The sequence below is a fragment of the Scyliorhinus canicula genome, chromosome 2 (genome assembly GCF_902713615.1).
Source record: "Scyliorhinus canicula chromosome 2, sScyCan1.1, whole genome shotgun sequence".
NCBI classification, from domain to species: Eukaryota; Metazoa; Chordata; class Chondrichthyes; order Carcharhiniformes; family Scyliorhinidae; genus Scyliorhinus; species Scyliorhinus canicula.
Genome location: NC_052147.1, coordinates 131,988,637 through 132,007,249, shown reverse-complemented (window position 1 = coordinate 132,007,249; position 18,613 = coordinate 131,988,637). Strand labels below are relative to the sequence as shown.

The window sequence follows — 18,613 nt, the reverse complement described above, 5'->3', positions numbered from 1 at the left end:
CAGGGAAAATAGCTTCTATCTACTCTTTCAGATAAATCATACAGATCACCCCATAATCTACACTCAAGAGCAGTGTGTCTCAAACATTTTTGCCCAGGACCCATTTTTACCAACCAGCCATCCTTTTTTTTTGCTTGTAAAGTCAATTTTATTAAACACAAGATATTGCACGGTTGTGTTTCCATTGTGCCAGTGCCTTTAAATTCAGGTATTCCCAGCACATCATCATTAATCAGTGTATTTAACACTTAAGCAACTCTTCTGGGTGGACAATTACATTCACATCAGTGACACCTGATCTTTCCCATTTTCTTGCACATCACCTTATGAATGCACGTCCAAGTGCCTGCTTTGAAAAACAGGCATTTACCTTCCTCATCCCCCAGACATTGGAGGTGGTGCAGGCCCTCCTCCACCATGGTTTATTCGACCCATTTTTCTCCGTGGAGCTCCTGGGGGGCCTCTTCCATCGTCGGGTCTATCCCAGGATGACTGACTTCCAGTTCTTTTATATTCAGCTCCAGCTGGGTTGAACAATGTCCGAAAGAAAAAGGAAATAAACTCCACTATTCCCCAGAAAAACTGAATTATTAATGAGAAACTCCATGGTGCCCGACTCCTGCTATCCACAACTTCCCCGTTAGCCACGTACACCATTTTACCTCCCCAACCAGCCATCCTTTGGGACCTACGCCACCCAGTCTTCACGACTCACCAACTGGAAACCCTGGATGAACAAGGATATCCACTGCTTGCTGAAGTTTAGGTCTGAGCCGTTCAAGTCAGGCGACCCTGACCTCCTACAAGAAAGCCAGATATGATCTAAAGAAATCCATCAAAGATGCCAAAAGACAGTACCGGACCGAGCTCGATCCCCGCTGTCTATGGCAAGGTCTGCAAGACATAACAGGCTACAAGATGAAGGCATGTAAAATCGTCTGCTCCAACGCACCCCTCCCTGATGAGTTCAACGCATTCTATGCCCGCTTTGAGCAAGAGGTCAGCGAGAGCGAGCTCTCCACCCCAAAAGCCGCGGATGAACTTGTATGAGATCACCAGTGCAGACGTCAGAGCAGCCTTCCCGAAGGTCAACCCACGGAAAGCCACTGGCCCAAATGGGACACCCGGACAGGCACTAAGGTCTTGCGCGGATCAGCTGGCGGGGGTATTTGCAGACATCTTCAACCTCTCTTACAACAAACTGAGGTCCCTATCTGCTTCAAGAAGACGACCATCATCCCTATACCAAAAAAAAGTCAAGCAGCGTGCCTTAATGACTATCGTCCAGTGGCTCTGACATCCATCATCATGAAGTGCTTCGAAAGGTTAGCCATGGCACGAATCAACTCCAGCCTCCCAGATTGCCTTGATCCACTAGTATGCCTGCCGCTGCAACAGGTCCACAGCAGATGCCATCTCCATGGCCCTGAACTCTACCCTGGAACACCTAGATAACAAAGACACCTATGTCAGACTCCTATTTATCGACTACAGCTCAGCCTTCAACACCATCATTCCTACGAACTCATCCCCAAACTCAGTGGCCTTGGCATCAGCTCCTCCCTCTGCGACTGGATCCTGAACTTTCTAACCCACAGGCCACAATCAATAAAGATAGGCAACAGCACCTCCTCCATGATCATCCTCAACACCGGTGCCCCACAAGGCTGTGTCCTCAGCCCCCTACTATACTCCTTATACACCTATGACTGTGTGGCCAAATTCCCGTCCAACTCGAGTTTCGAATTTGCTGATTACACCACCGTAGTGGGTTGGATTTCAAACAATAACAAGACAGAGTATAGGAACGAGATGGAGAATCTGGTGAACAGGTGCAACGACAATAATCTCTTCCTCAATATCAACAAAACAAAGGAGATTGTCATCGACTTCAGGAAGCGTAGTGGAGAACATGCCCCTGCCTACATCAATGGGAACGAAGTAGAAAGGGTCGAGAGCTTCAAGTCTTTAGGTGTTCAGATCACCAACAGCCTGTCTTGGTCCCCCCATGCCGACACTATGGTTAAGAAAGCCCACCAACGTCTCTACTTTCTCAGAAGACTAAGGAAATTTGGCATGTCAGCTACGACTCTCTCCAACTTCTACAGATGCACCATAGAAAGCATTCTTTCTGGTTGTATCACAGCTTGGTATGGAGCCTGCTCTGCCCAAGACCGCAGGAAACTACAAAAGGTCATGAAGGTAGCCCAGTCATTTGGAGGCATAGCTCAGTGGTGAATGTAGCCCAGTCCATCACGCAAACCAGCCTCCCATCCACTGACTCAATCTATAATTCCCACTGCCTCAGAAAGGCAGCCAGCATAATTAAGTACCCCACGCATCCCGGACATACTCTCTTCCACTTTCTTCCGCCAGGAAAAAGATACCATAGTTTGAGGTCACGTACCAACTGACTCAAGAACAGCTTCTTCCCTACTGCCATCAGACTTTTGAATGGACCTACCTTTTATTAAGTTGATCTTTTCTCTACACCTTGCTATAACTGTAACATTATATTCTGCAGTCTCTCCTTCCTTCCCTATGTACAGTATGCATTGTTTGTACAGCATGCAAGAAACAATACTTTTCACTGTCTACTAATACATGTGACAATAATAAATCAAATCAACGGCTGACTTACGGAAGTACAATGTTAGGGGTAACGCAGCTAGGGGGGGCCCTAGCTTGGGGGGGGTGGGGGGGCTCGGGGGGCTCGGAAGAAGGGGGGGGGGGGTTATCGGGTTGCTGCTGTAGGGGCTGTAAGGAAATGGCTGGTTAGGGGGGGGGGGGGGCGCGCGCGTCTGCCACGGTGGGGAACAGGCTTGGGGGGTCCCCTGGGCACGTGGTGGGTTGAGGGAGAGCTATGGCTGATCGGCGCGGAAGGAGGGGGAGGACACCCCCCAGATTCGGCTGGTCACATGGAACGTGAGGGGGCTGAATGGTCCGGTGAAGCGGTCCCGGGTCTTGTCACACTTGAGGTGGCTGGGAGCGGATGTGGCTATGCTCCAGGAGACGCACCTCACGGTTACAGATCAGGTGAGGCTAAGAAAAGGCTGAGTGGGACAGGTGTTTCACTTGGGGCTCGATGCGAAGAACCGAGGGTGGCAACCTTGGTCGGTAAGAGCTTGTTGTTCGTTGCGTCCAATGTGGTGGTGGACAGTGCAGGTAGATATGTAATGGTGAATGGTAGACTTCAGGGGGAGCGGGTGGTCCTGGTCAATGTGTACGCCCCCAACTGGGGCGATGCGGGCTTCATGCGGCGAATGCTGGGCCTGATCCCGAACCTGGAGACGGGGGCTTTGATCCTGGGTGGGGACTTTAATACGGTGCTGGATCCGGCTCTGGATCGCTCGAAGTCTAGGACGGGCAAGAGGCCGTCGGCGGCCTCGGTGCTGAGGGGGTTCATGGATCAGATGGGAGGGGTGGACCCTTGGAGGTTCTTGAAGCCGGGGAGTAAGGAGTTCTCCTTTTTCTCCCATGTTCACAAGGCTTACACCCGGATTGACTTTTTTGTTCTCAGTAGGGCGCTAATTCCGAAAGTGGTGGGGGCGGAGTATTCGGCGATAGCCATATATGACCATGCTCCCCATTTGGTGGATCTGGAGCTGGGGGAGGGGAAAGACCAGCGCCCACTATGGAGGTTAGATGTGGGGCTTTTGGCAGAGGAGAAAGTGTGTGGGCGGGTCCGTAGGGGAATAGAGGGGTATCTGGAAGCCAACAACAACGGGGAGGTGCAAGTTGGGGTGGTTTGGGAAGCGCTGAAGGCAGCAGTCAGAGTGGAGCTGATATCCATTCGGCCGCACAGGGAGAGGGTGGAGAGGGCCGAGAGGGAGAGGCTGGTGGAGGAAATGGTACGGGTGGATAGGAGATATGCGGATGCCCCAGAGGAGGGGCTTTTGAGGAAGCGGCGCAATCTCCAAGCGGAGTTTGATATACTGACCACCCGGAGGGCGGAGGCGCAGTGGAGGAGGGCGCAGGGGGCGGTGTATGAGTATGGGGAGAAGGCAAGTCGGATGCTGGCCCACCAGCTCCGGAAACGGGAGGCAGTGAGAGAGATAGGGGGAGTCACGGATGCAGGAGGGAACTTGGTGCGGGGTGGCAAGGACATCAATGGGGTGTTCAGATCATTTTATGAGGGGCTGTACCGAGCGGTCCCCCCTAGGGAGGCAGGAGGGATGGACTGCTTTCTGGAGAGGCTGGAGTTCCCAAGAGTAGGGGATGAGCGGGTGGAGGGTCTGGGGGGCCCCAATCGAGCTGGAGGAACTGATGGAGGTACTGGGAAGTATGCAGACAGGGAAAGCGCCGGGACCTGACGGGTTCCCATGTGGAATTTTACAAGAAGTTTTCGGATCTGCTGGGCCCGCTGCTTGTGAGGACCCTGAATGAGGCAAGGGGGGGGGGGGGGGGGGGGGGGTCTGCCCCCGACCGACGATGTCCAGGGCAATTATTTCTTTGATCCTGAAGCGGGACAAAGACCCCCTTCAGTGTGGGTCTTACAGGCCGATTTTGCTCCTTAATGTGGATGTAAAGTTGTTGGCAAAGGTACTGTCCAGAAGGGTGGAAGATGTAGTCCCGACAGTTATCCATGAGGACCAAACGGGATTTGTAAAGGGGAGGCAACTGAATGCCAACGTACGGCAGCTCCTTAATGTTATGATGATGGCGTCGGCGGCTGGGGAGGCAGAGAAATGGATGCGGAGAAAGCTTTTGATAGGGTGGAGTGGAGTTACCTGTGGGAAGTGTTGAGGAGGTTTGGGTTTGGTGAGGGGTTCATCAGCTGGGTGAGGTTGCTGTACAGCTCCCCGGTGGCGAGTGTGGTGACGAACGGGAGGAGGTCGGAGGACTTTCGACTTTCCAGGGGGACGAGGCAGGGGTGCCACTTGTCTCCCCTGCTCTTCGCGTTAGAGATTGAGCCCTTAGCCATGGCGCTGAGGGATTCGAAGAGTTGGAGGGGATTGGATGCCAGAGGTGGTGAAGATACTCGAGGAGTTTGGGGACTTTTCGGGTTACAAGCTCAATGTGGGGAAAAGTGAGCTGTTTGTCCTGCACCTGGGGGATCAGGAGAGGGAGATAGGTGAGCTCCAACTGAAGAGGGCTGAGAGGAACTTTAGATATCTTGGGGTCCAGATAGCTATGACCTGGGGGACCATGCACAGGCTTAACTTTTCGAGGCTGGTGGAGCAGATGGAGGAAGAGTTCAGGAGGTGGGACGCGCTGCTGCTCTCGTTGGCGGGCAGGGTCCAGTCGATTAAGATGACGGTGCTCCTGAGGTTTTTGTTTCTTTTCCAGTGCCTCCCCATATTGATTCCAAAGGCTTTTTTCAAAAGGGTGAATAAGTCTATTCTCGGGTTCGTGTGGGCGCGGAAGGCCCCGAGAGTAAGGAGGGTATTCTTGGAGCGAAGAAGGGAGGTAGGAGGTTTGGCGTTGCCCAACCTGTGTGGGTATTACTTGGCAGCGAATGTGGCAATGATTCGCAGGTGGGTGACGGAGGGGGAGGGTGACGCATGGAAGAGATTGGAGGTGGCGTCCTGTGTGGGTACGAGTCTGGAGGCTTTGGTGACGGCCCCACTTCCACTCCCCCTGGCAAAGTACTCCACGAGTCCGGTAGTGGTGGCGTCCCTCAAAATCTGGGGGCAGTGGAGGCGGCATAGGGGGGAAGTGAAGGCCTCAGTCTGGGCCCCGATACGGGGCAATCACCGTTTTGCATCGGTGAGAATGGATGGTGGATTTGGGAGTTGGCACAGGGCAGGCATCAGACAGATTGGGGACCTCTTCCTTGATGGGAAGTTTGTGACTCTGGAGGAGCTGGAGGGGAAGTGGAACCTCCCCCCTGGGAACGCTTTCAGGTATATGCAGATCAGGGCATTTGTTAAGCGGCAGGTGGCGGAGTTTCCGCGGCTGCCGCCAAGGGGGGTGCAGGATAGGGTGCTCTCGGGGACGTGGGTCGGTGAGGGGAAGATCTCGGCAATTTATCAGTTGATGCAGGAGGAGGAGGAGACCTCAGTAGAGGAGCTCAAAGCGAAGTGGGAGGAAGAGCTCGGGGAAGAGATTGAGGATGGAATGTGGTCGGACGCCCTGGAGAGGGTGAACTCGTCCTCTTCTTGCGCACGGCTCAGCTTAATTCAGCTGAAGGTGCTGCATAGGGCGCACATGACAGGGGCCAGGATGAGCCGGTTCTTTGGAGGGGAAGACAGGTGCGGGAGGTGTTCGGGAGGCCCAGCGAACCACACCCATATGTTTTGGGCATGTCCGGCCTTGGAGGGGTTTTGGAAGGGTGTGGTGGGGACTTTGTCTGAAGTGGTCGGGTCTAGGGTCAGGCCGGGCTGGGGGCTTGCGATTTTTGGGGTAGCTTCGGAGCCGGGAGTGCAGGAGGCGAGAGAGGCCGGTATTCTGGCCTTTGCGTCTCTAGTAGTCTGGAGCCGGATTCTGTTACAGTGGAGGGACACGCGGCCCCCGGGTTCGGAGGCCTGGATCAACGACATAGCTGGGTTTATCAAGCTGGAGAAGGTTAAGTTTGCTCTGAGGGGGTCGGTACAGAGGTTCTTTCGGCGGTGGCAGCCCTATCTTGATTTTCTGGCGAAGGGGTAGAGGGTAGTCAGTCTCAGCAGCAACCTGGGGGTGGGGGGGTTCGGGGCTGGTTAAGGGGGTTTGTTTTTGCGACAGTGTGCTTGTTATTTTCTTCTTTCTTGTATTGTTTGTTATTATTTATTATTCTGTTTTCGGGGGGGGGAGGGGGGAGTTCTTTTCTTGTTTCGGTGTAGAACCACACCTTGTCTACTTTAACTGTGGGGAGAAAATCTGTTGTTGAAAAACTTGAATAAAAATTATTTAAAAAAAAAAAATATATCAAATCAAATCACACTGCCCGAACTTCATGATCCACCATTTTCATTTAACTTTAATATGACAGGTGAGCCTATTTGGTCCTCACAATCTCATTTGCTTTGTCTTTCGATGTTACATTTCTGCTAAGGACTTCAGCTGATGGTTTAAGATCTCACTGCATCCATTGAAACAAAATCAAGCCGTTTGTCCACAAACTCACCATGCTTAGTCTTCAAATAGCTTTGAAGTTTTGAGAGTTTTAATCTTTCATTTGCCAGCATTTCCCTGCATATAACACACATAAACTTTGCATCCTGATTGCAGTGGCACAACTAATAAACCCATACCGCAAGAAATCATCTTTATACTGCTTTGTTCCTATTTTCAACTTCTTCTTCATGGTTTGTTCACCAGAGGCCCTTGAGCTCACACTTATGTTATGGGCCAGGGTTCAGAGGACCCCAAAGTGTACCATGAATTTCACCTGACCCACAATTTTTAATAGATTGTGGTATGGGGAGCACACGGCCCACTCTACAGGTGTGGGACAGCAGAAATGGAAAAGTATTTTTTATAGCAAAACAATATTTATTCTATGAACTAAAGTTAACATTTTTAAAACATAGTGAACATCTTAGCAACCATCAATTCAAATACAACCCCCTAAGAATACAACACTAGGTAATCCTTAATAACTTCCCAAACACCATCCAGAAGAAACACCTTTTAACAGAAAGGTTTACATTCACTACTGAGAACATTTCTAATTCTGAATACACCAAATGATCAAGAGATGGTCTTTTCATTGCAGAGAGATCAACAGTACACCTGCTCTGTCTGGCTTCAGCTCCAACACTGAAAACGAAACTAAAACACACCCTGCAAACAGCCTAAAACAAAAGTAAAAGCTGACAGACAGCCCAGCTCCATCCACACTCTGATATCACTGCAGTAATATGAGCAGCCAAACATTTCTTAAAGTGACATTCTCATGACACTAGCACTGCTGGCAGCTACAAAATGGAGGAATCTCTCTCGTGCCCAGAGCACATGATGTCAGTTTAAGAGGCACGCGACCTGCTCCCTGCTGCTGCTTCTGGAGAGAAGACTTTATAGATTTTTTTTAAAAATCTGCTTCTGGGTCAGCGCACTGACATCAGGAGGAAGCAGTCTGCCTCATTGGGCTCCAGGCCTGTGCACTGCTGAGGGGGCACGCTGTGCAGGATGGCTGGCATTCTGAAAACCGGTTATGCCGGCATTTTTAAAAGCCGGTAGTGCCGTTGGGCACGTCTTCCCACAATTGGGAACGCCGCAACGCATGGTCCTATGACCCACTCGACACCCTCCACGACTAAGTTTGAAAACGACTGCTCAAGATCATACAAGCATATTTTACACAATAATAATAATAATTATTATTTAATCTTTTTAGCCCAGGTATCATTCTGATGAACCTGCCCTGCAATCCCTCCAAGGCCAAAATATTCATGAAGTGCATTGCCCAGAACTTAATGCAGTACAACCAGAGCTTTTATACAACTGTAGCATAACTGCCACTCCTTTGCAGCACTGCACACACAAGGTCTATCAAATGTTATTCTCCAATTTAGAAAAGATAATGAGCTATGCAGACACCCTAGACTTCAGTTAGGTGGCACAGCAGGCAACTTAGTCCCGACCGCCAGGAGATACATTAGCATCCAGTGAAGAGTGGGAGAGTAGAAGGCAGAAAATCATATGTGTTTAATCTGCATCTAATCACAAATTGTAAATAAAAAAATTAACTAAATGTTTCTGCTACATAATTTCTTACAGACAGCTAACTATTTTGCTTAAGGATCGAACTCAGAAGTCACAAAGTATGTACTAATAATGGGATGGAGAGATTTCATCTTTCCCCTTATTTATGCTTATTGAAAATGCAAGCCTTTTGATATCCAGCCAATATTAAACAGTGGTTATGTGTAACCCAACATATTTAGTGAGATGGGGCAATCTTATGCTACAGTAAACAATACAAACTGTGCCACACAGACATGCTGTCACATGCTGGAGCTTTGAACAGGCTGGATCTCCATATTCTTCCTCCTCCAACACTGTAGAACTGAAAACCAATAGACAAAAATAATCTATTTTGTTTTAAATTGTTTTACCACATTCAGAAATTAATCTGAAAATTTTCAGTGTTGTCACTGGAATTTCAGTAAGCTGAACTGTATTGATGAGTGTGTGAAATTGTGAGACTACATGCAGGAAAGATGCTCCCAATGGTGGGGGTGTCCAGAACCAGGGGTCATAGCCTAAGGATAACGGGTAAACTTTTAGGACGGAGATGAGAAATTTTTTCACCCAAAAGGGTGGGAAGCCTGTGCAATTTTCTCCCATAGGAAGCAGTTGAGGCCAACACATTGTATGTTCTCAAGAAGGAGTTAGAATCATAGAATTTATAGTGCAGAAGGTCATTCGGCACATCGGGTCTGCATCGGCCCTTGGAAAGAACAACCTGCTTAAGGCATAGAGCTTAAGGTATAGCCCTTGGGGCTAAAGGGATCAAAAGATATGTGGGGAAAAGCGGGAACAGGTTACTGGGCTGGATGATCAACCAGGATAATATTGAATGGCGAAGCAGGCTTGAAGGGCTGAATAGCCTCCTCCCGCTCTTATTTTCTGTATTTCAGTTGGAAATGTGAATCAATTGGGGCAAAGAAAAGGAGCTTAAATATTGCATTAAATCAAAGGGAGCGGCTTATAAATTTGCCAGAAAATCCTGAGGATTGGGGAAATTTAGAATCCAACAAAGGAGCAGGGTAGGTGGATTGGCCACACTAAATTGCCCAATTGGAAAAAAAATAATTGGGTACTCTAAATTTAAGAATCCAACAAAGAAAGACCGAGAAACCGATTAAAGAAATGAAAAGAGAATATGAATGAAAGCTGGCTAGAAACAAAAGCAGACTGTAAAAGCTTTAGGTATAGATAAAGGAAAATATTAGCAAGGACAAATCTGGGTCCATTACAGGTGCATACAGGAGAATTTATAATGAAGATTAGGGAAATGGTGGAGAAATGAAAATTTCTTTCCGCCCGTCTTCACTGAGGAAGATACAGAAATGTTCTCCCTGTGTCTGCGAGGGTTTCCTCCGGGTGCTCCGGTTTCCTCCCACAAGTCCCAAAAGACGTGCTTGTTAGGTGAATTGGATATTCTGAATTCTCCCTCGGTGTACCAGAACAGGTGCAGTAGTGTGGCAAATAGGGGATTTTAACAATAACTTCATTGCGGTGTTAATATAAGTCTACTTGTGACACAAATAAAGATTATGTTATTATTATATCTCAGAATGTTGAAGGAGATAATTAGAGTCAGTGGGTGCATTGGTCATCATCTTTCAAAATTCTATAAATTCTGGAAAGATTCTGCAGCTGGAAAGTAGCAATTGGAATCCCACTATGCAAGATGGGAGGGAGAGAGAAAAGAGAACTTCAGGTCTGTTAGTTTGACTTCAGTAGTGAGAAACAGCTGGGACATTAACGGATATCTTCACAGATTCTTTGGCCACAGGTGAGGTTCCAGAGGACTGGAGAATAGCCAATGTTCCCTTGTTTAAGAAAAGAAGCAGGGATAATCCAGCAAATTATAGGCCGGTGAGCCTGATGTCAGTGGTGGGAAAGCTTTTGGAAAAGATAATGAGGGACAGATATGCACATTTGGAGCAAAATGGACTAGTTAGTGACAGGCAGCATAGCTTTGTCCGGGGAAGGTCATGTCTCACCAACTTGATTTGAGTTTTTGGAAGAGGTGACAAAGAAAATTGATGAGGGAAGGGTATGTTTATATGGACTTTAGTAAGGCATTTGACAAGGTCCCATATGGCAGATAGATACAAAAATTAAAGTCACATAGGACTCGGGGTGGGCTGGCTAGATGGAACTGGCTTGGTTATAGAAGACCGAGAGTAGTGGTGGAAGGTTTTTTTTTAAAGAATGGAGATCTGTAGCTAATGGTGTTCTGCAGGGATCAATGCTGGGACCTCTGTTGTTTTGTAGTATATATAAATGAGCTGGAAGAGGGCGGCATGGTGGCGCAGTGGGTTAGTCCTGCTGCCTCACGGCGCCTTGGTCCCAGGTTCGATCCCGGCTCTGGGTCACTGTCTGTGTGGAGTTTGCACATTCTCCCCGTGTTTCATGGGTTTCGCTCCCACAACCCAAAGATGTGCAGGCTAGATGGATTGGCCACACTAAATTGCCCCTTAATTGGAAAAATAAATTGGGTACTCTAAATTTTTTTTTTTTAAATGACCTGGGAGGAAAATGTGGACGGTCTGATTAGTAGGTTTGCGAATGACACAAAGATTGGCGGAGTTGCTGATAGTGCTGAGGATTGTCAGAGAATATAACACAATACAGTTAGACTGGAGACTTGGCACAGAAATGACAGATGGAGTTTAATACAGACAAATACGAGGTGATGCGTTTTGGAGGGTCAAATCTAGGTATGAACCCTTAGGAATGCTAGTATACAGAGGGATCTGGGTGTGCAGGTCCACTGTTCCCTAAAAGTGGCAACACAGGTGGCCAAGGTGATTAAGGCAGCATATGGCCTGCTTGCCATCATCAGTCAGAGCATTGAGTACAGGAGAAATCATATTGCAGCTATATAAAACCTTGCTTAGGTTGCATTTGGAGTATTGCGTGTAGTTCTGGTTACCACATTATCAGAAGGGCATAGAAGGGCAGCACGGTGGCACAGTGGATAGCACTGCTGCCTCACGGCACCGAGGTCCCAGGTTCGTTCCCGGCTCTGGGTCACTGTCCGTGTGGAGTTTGCACATTCTCCCCGTGTTTGCGTGGGTTTCGCCCCCACAACCCAAAGATGTGCAGGGTAGGTAGATTGGCCACACTAAATTGCCCCTTAATTGGAAAACAAATTAATTGGGTACTCTAATTTTTTTTTTTTTTTAAAAAGGGCACGGAAGATTTGGAGTGAGTGCAAAGGTTCACTGCCATGGTGCCTGGTTTTGATGGTGTTGGCTATGAGGAGAGGTTAAATAAACTGGAAAGATGGAGGCTGAGGGGAGACCTGATAGAGGTCCACAAAATTATGAGAGGCACAGACAGGGTGGATAGTCAGAGTCTTTTTCCAAGGGTGGAAGTGTCAATTACAAGGGGGCACAGGTTCAAGGACAGATGGGGGGGGAGGGGGGGGAGGGGGGGAGGGGGGGGGGGGGGGAAGAGTTTAAGGGACATATGGGGGGGTAGGTTTTTCACGTAGAGATTGGTGGGTGCCTGAAACGCGCTACCAGAGGATGTGGTGGAAGCAAGCACATTAGCAACATTTAAGAGGCATCTGGATGGGAACATGAATAGGGAGGAAATAGAGGGATACGGACCGAGTAACGGCAGAAGGGTTTTTAAAAAAAGTTAGGGCATCATGATCGACACAGGCTTGGACGGCCAAAAGGCCTGTTCCTGTGCTGTACTTTTCTTTGTTCTTTCTTCTTTGTAAATCTGACAGATGATCGTAACCCGTTATCTTACTATTAAAATCAAATTCAGAATGTTGCAAGCGATATTAAAGGACATGTTTGAGGTGACTCAAGGATTTTTTTAATTATACATTTAGAGTGCCCAATTAATTTTTTTCCCCAATTAGGGGATAATTTAGTGTGGCCAATCCACATATCCTGCACATCTTTGGGTTGTGGGGGCGAAACCCACGCAAACACGGGGAGAATGTGCAAACTCCACATGGACAGTGACCCAGGGCCGGGATTGAACCTGGGACTTCGGCGCCATGAGGCAGCATTGCTAACCACTGCGCCACCATGCTGCCCTTGAGGAGACTCAAACATGAGTCATGAGAAGCAGGAAGCAATGTGCTAACTTATGATAATGGCCTCAGGAGGGCGGCACGTGGCGCAGTGGTTAGCACAGGGACTACGGCGCTGAGGACCCGGGTTCGAATCCCGATAACGACTTCACATACTAGGTGCTACGGTGAATCAAGCAGCCTCTTTATTTATCTCTGGGGCCCATGTTTGAACACAGACCACACTGACAAAATCTCCCCTCCCTTGTGATTGCTACAGCGAAATCACGATGAGTCAAACCCAGGTGGCACAAAATTCCAGTTACATCAAAATCATCAATCATTCCTGCCAACAGAATAACACATCTCACAGAATGATGCCCATTGATGAACCAAAATTCCACACTGGTAATTATGGATTGGCCAAACTTGACTAAATTTGTCATATGAACGCGTCAACCAACAAGAACGGAGTTAGAACATATGAAAGCATGACATTATGGACCACTTGGCAAGCAATCATTTAACATGAGGGCAGCACGGTGGCCTCACGGTGCCGAGGTCCCAGGTTAGATCCCGGCTCTGGGTCACTGTCTGTGTGGAGTTTGCACATTCTCCCTGTGTTTGCGTGGGTTTCATCCCCACAACCCAAAGATGTGCAAGCTAGGTGGATTGGCCACGCTAAATTGCCCCTAATTGGAAAAAAAATGAATTGGGTACTCTAAATTTAAAAAAAGAGAAAAAAAATCATTTAACATGGATTTTCTTGTGAAAGGACATGTAAAATCTGAGAGTCTGGCTAAACTTGAGAAGGTTAAAAGTATCCTCATTCTGAGAGTTGATACAACAAAGGGAAAACTGTAGCATCAAGCGGAAAGCAGACTTTGCAAAGGAGTGGATGAGGCCAACAACCCAATGGTGAGGCACTTTTCGCTTGGCTGCAGGAGGCCAACATGGAAATTCCAGCAAAAACCATTGAAATTTGTGACAAGATGGACAATGCCATATGATGCACAATGGAACTGACAGATGATGCCATCATAGATACAGTTTGTTCTTCAATCAAGGAGGTGACTGACTCTGAAGAGTCAGATGAGTGCCTGTCTTCCTAGCAGATGCTGCACAGGCTGTTGAGATGCTCTGGGCCTTTGCACTGCAGCACAAAAATACCAAAAACATATTTGGCTGTCTTGACGAAATGGCAGACTGCATCGCGTACGTCCAAAATCTTCAAGTGCACCAATGACTTTTATTTTATTAGACACGTTCGAGAATTAGCAGGTTAAAAGCTAGTCTTTCCATTGTCTTTCCCATGTAGAATAATGATAATAATAATCGCTTATTGTCACAAGTAGGCTTCAATTAAGTTACTGTGAAAAGCCCCTAGTCGCCACATTCCAGCGCCTGTTCGGGGAGGCTGGTACAGGAAAGCACACTCTTGCGCATGCGCAAGCTCACCATTCATAATTTCACTGTCTCGAAATTTCACAAGAACAAAACCCCTGCGAATGATGGGAGTTGACTGTGCATAAAGTGGATTTCACTCAATTTCAAAACTAAGTGGAACTAAACACATGGGTAGACCATTAACTTGGCCAAGGTACTATTTTACTCTGATTAGCAATGTTGAGGGAGCATTAATCAGTCTGCACTATACTTGATTTGAAAGTTGTTGATGCTGACATTGGATTTCAAAGAGGGAAAGAATTGTCTTCACCTCTACCACCAACAAATAATTAGGGCAACTTGCTGACAGAATTGGACCTATTTTATTTGGAGCAACATATTTTGAAAAACTGAAATTTTTCCTAACATACACTGAAGAATTAAAGAAAACTTCCAGTAATACGACATTTAAGGGAGGCATCAGCACCGGATACAAACTAAGCACGGTAGCATAGTGGTTAGCACAAATGCTTCACAGCTCCAGGGTCCCAGATTCGAATCCCGGCTTGGGTCACTGTCTGTGTGGAGTCTACACGTTCTCCCCGTGTGTGCATGGGTTTCCTCCGGGTGCTCCGGTTTCCTCCCACAGTCCAAAGATGTGCAGGTTAGGTGAATTGGCCAGGCTAAATTGCCCTCAGGGTCCAAATTGCCCTTAGTGTTAGGTGGGGTTACTGGGTTATGGAGATAGAGTGGAGGTATGGGCTTGGGTAGGGTGCTCATTCCAAGAGCCGGTGCAGACTCGATGGGCCGAATGGCCTCCTTCTGCACTGTAAATTCTATGAAATCTATAATGGGAGCAAAGATAATTAAGAGGGAAAAGGATTCACATTTTTAAAACATGAAGTTGGTGATAAGTGTGCAATTGACAAATTAGAAACTAGCAGTGAGCACCAAAATAAAAAGAGTAAACCACAAAAAGGAAGGGTTGTTTTCCCATAGTAGATGTGCAAAATTAACCTTCACCAAGGATAATAAATGTTCTACAGTGTAGCTTTTTTTTTTAAAAAGGAGTTTGGATATGTGGCTGGCTGTAAAGAACAAGCATGTACCTCAATTATCAAATGCTCTTTAAAATCTTATGACACACCAGTCCTATTGGGACAATGGGAATGCCGCCAACGGACAGTGAATGAAGTAAATATTAAGCTGTGTTTTGGAATTTCAGAACTTTCAATAATTTAATGTTTGGTTCTCAGTTGCATTAGGTAGAATCTGGGACAGTGCAGCTAGTGCACGTACCATCAGAAGGAGAAAGCTTGCCTATATGACAAGTGCCCCACTTTTCTCACTTAATAAATTCTATTAGTGTCTGTACATTTTCATTTAATGCTTGACGTCAATTTTTTTTTTTTTTAATTCTGACACGTGATTAAGAAGCAATGGATGAAAGCAAAAAGGAGAGTGATTATTATTGAAAAGCCTCGACCAATAATTTCCACAGTTTAAAGATCTCTTCCGACAAACAACTGGTTAACTAATTGCCTTAAATACATTAAGATATCCTGAGAATGTAAAAGGTGCCACATAAATTCTTCTTTACGTGAAGATTCTATGAAGTATCATTCAGTTCAAGAGACACTTGAAGATGAAATCTGGTGCGTGCTCCTGGCTCACTGCTAGGGTCTGCATATGTGTTGACAATGGCCTCAAAAGCGCTTAATGCTGCAGTCTTTTCTACACAAGCCAAACAGGGTTACTCCGGGGTTCTGAAAGCAAGCTAAAAGCACCAGGTGCTGGAATGGAAATGCACAAGACAACAGTCATTCCCTGGCAATTTTGTCAGAGGCACCCAGAAGCTAAGTCACTCAATAAGCCTCACTCCCTACCCAATATTCCTTGTACTTTCATACTTTTTTTTAAAAATCTTTTATTGTCACAAGTAGGCTTACATTAACCCTGCAATGAAGTTACTGTGAAAAGCCCCTAGTCACCACATTCCGGCGCCTGCTCGAGTACACGGAAGGAAAATTAAGAATGTCCAATACACCCAACAGCACGTCTTTCAGGATTTGAGAGAGGAAGCTGGTGCACCTGGAGGAAACCCACGCAGACACAGGGAGAACGTGCAGACTCCGCACAGACAGTGACCCAAGCCAGGAATCGAGCCAGGACCTTGGAACTGTGAAGCAACAATGTACCCACTGTACTACCGTGCTGTCCCTACAGATGTAACATACAATAATATACTATAATCAAAGACCAATTGCAAAAGGTCTCATCCAGGTCTGTTATTGTAACATCAGGATATAGTACTAGTGAATAGAGGTGTGTAATTTTAACATTCTAGTACAGTACTTGTGGATATAGGTCTGTCAGTGTAAAACACTGGGGTATGGCACTGTGGGTACAAGTTTATCACTGTACTCCACTGGGGTACAACACTGGTGTTACATGTCTGTAGCGGCCCAGTACACTTCATCTGTAAATCCTAAAACCACTCTCTTCTGAACCTCATCGACCTTTATCACAGAGGTCCCTGACCGAGGCCAATACAAGCCTTGCAACTGCATCGGACCTTAAGCACAGGAAGTCCATGACCCGAGTCAACACGGCACGACCCAACTATAACCCCGCCAACCAGGCAGAGCCGGGGATGTAACTTCGGCAACAAAGGCGAGCGGGGGTTGGAGGAGGGTGAGGGTGAGAGCAAGGGCGAGAGCAAGAGCAGGTGAGGGTGGGTGTGGGAGCTCCCATTAAAAATAACAAAAAATGTTAAGATTTGGAAGTATGTGTTGAATAACAGAACTATTTTATTAGAAATTTATAAATATAAGACACACAAGATTGTTTTTGTATATTTGCACCTATTGTGCAATAATAATTATTTTTTGTGGGCAGCACGGTGGCCTAGTGGTTAGCACAACCGCCTCACGGCGCTGAGGTCCCAGGTTCGATCCCGGCTCTGGGTCACTGTCCGTGTGGAGTTTGCACATTCTCCCCATGTCTGCGTGGGTTGCGCCCCCACAAACCAAAAAAAATGTGCAGAGTAGGTGGATTGGCAACGCTAAATTGCCCCTTAATTGGAAAAAATAATTGGATAATCTAAATTTATAAAAAAAAAAAAATTATTATTTTTTGGTTTACTTCTTTAATACAGTAAATGTTTTTCAGGGGTTCCTTCAGTACTCTTGGGAGGTCAAAAGGGAAACCCTGCTTCAGGCTGCAGCCTTCCTAGACTTTGGCTATTGGAACGTAAATAAGCCTAATCCTACATCGGGTATCTAAAAACCAAAATTATCCGAAACCCGAAACACAATCGGCACAGAGGATTTTGGATCATGAACACTTGACCTGGAATTGTAATACACTTGCATGCACTACTGGTGCTTATATGCTTAGTTTGTTCTTGGGGAGACAATTTAGGCGAATGAATTAAGAACGTTAGACAGCAATGAAATGTTTTGACTGATATGTTCCTAAAACTCCTAATAGATATCTGTTAGGCTCTATAATAATTAGATCTATGTTTCTCAGTTCAGTGCACGTTTTGAAACTTTATAAGAGAATTGCATCACTACACTTTTGGTTATAAAGAGGGGGGAAAAAAATTGAGATTTCATGGTTTTATACATCAGGCCGTTAGGAAGGAGCCCATTGATGTCTTCTTGATGTACAAAGAGAGACAGAAGGGGCACACTTAGGAAGTCTCTATTCCATGGATGACAGGAATTAGGATATTCCTACTTCCTCCTATAAGCGGTTTCCCCATAAAGCCAAAACAGAAAAGCATTCAGACCAGATGGAGCTGTGCATCATTTCTTCACAGCGGAAATTTCTTTTGTTTCTTCTCCCCTTCTCAAGTTTGTGACTCATGGACGAGGACAATTTTTTAAGTAACATTCTTCCTCCAGTAGTTCACCTATTAATTAATTAACTAAATAGAATAACTAACTAAACCAGAGGGCAGAGATTAATATATTTAGCATTTAATATTTATACTAGAAATCTAGCACCTGGAGCCATACACTTTATTGTAACTTAATTTAATAAGAATTTAATAAGTATTTATTTTTAAATTAATGAATTAGTGCTATAATCAGTCAGCGGAGTAATGTACTTCACCTGTGAGCTGTGGAAGATCTGGGACGCTTCCAGCATTCTGGACAACTACATCTGCAGGAAGTGTACCCAACTGCAGATCCTCACAGACCGCATGGATCGGTTGGAGCAGCGGTTGGATACACTTAGGAGCATGCAGGTGCAGAAAGCATCATAGACAGAGTTTTAGAGATGTGGTCACACCCAAGTTGCAGGCAGATAGATGGTTGGATGACCACTAGAAGGGGCAGGCAGTCAGTGCAGGAAACCTCTGTGGCTGTCCCCTCTCTAACAAGTATACCATTTTGGGTACTATTGGGAGGGGGTGACCTATCAGGGAAAATAACAGCAGCACCCAGAGCTGTGGCATCATGGCTGGCTCTGTTGTTTAACAGGGAGGGTCAAAGCGCAGAGGAACAATAGTTCTAGGGACTCTACAGTCAGGGGCAGATAGGCACTTATGTGTACGTGAAGAGACTCCAGGATGGTTTATTGTCT

At 46.6% G+C, this 18,613-nt stretch overlaps 1 protein-coding gene and 1 pseudogene across 2 annotated transcripts in view; both read right to left on the bottom strand.

The window, feature by feature from the left end:
- The window catches only part of bmpr2b (bone morphogenetic protein receptor, type II b (serine/threonine kinase)), a 392,181-nt gene that overhangs the window by 355,770 nt on the left and 17,798 nt on the right, over positions 1 to 18,613 (bottom strand). The gene's annotated exons all lie outside the window — the stretch shown is intronic.
- Positions 124 to 678, bottom strand: LOC119958432 (annotated as a pseudogene).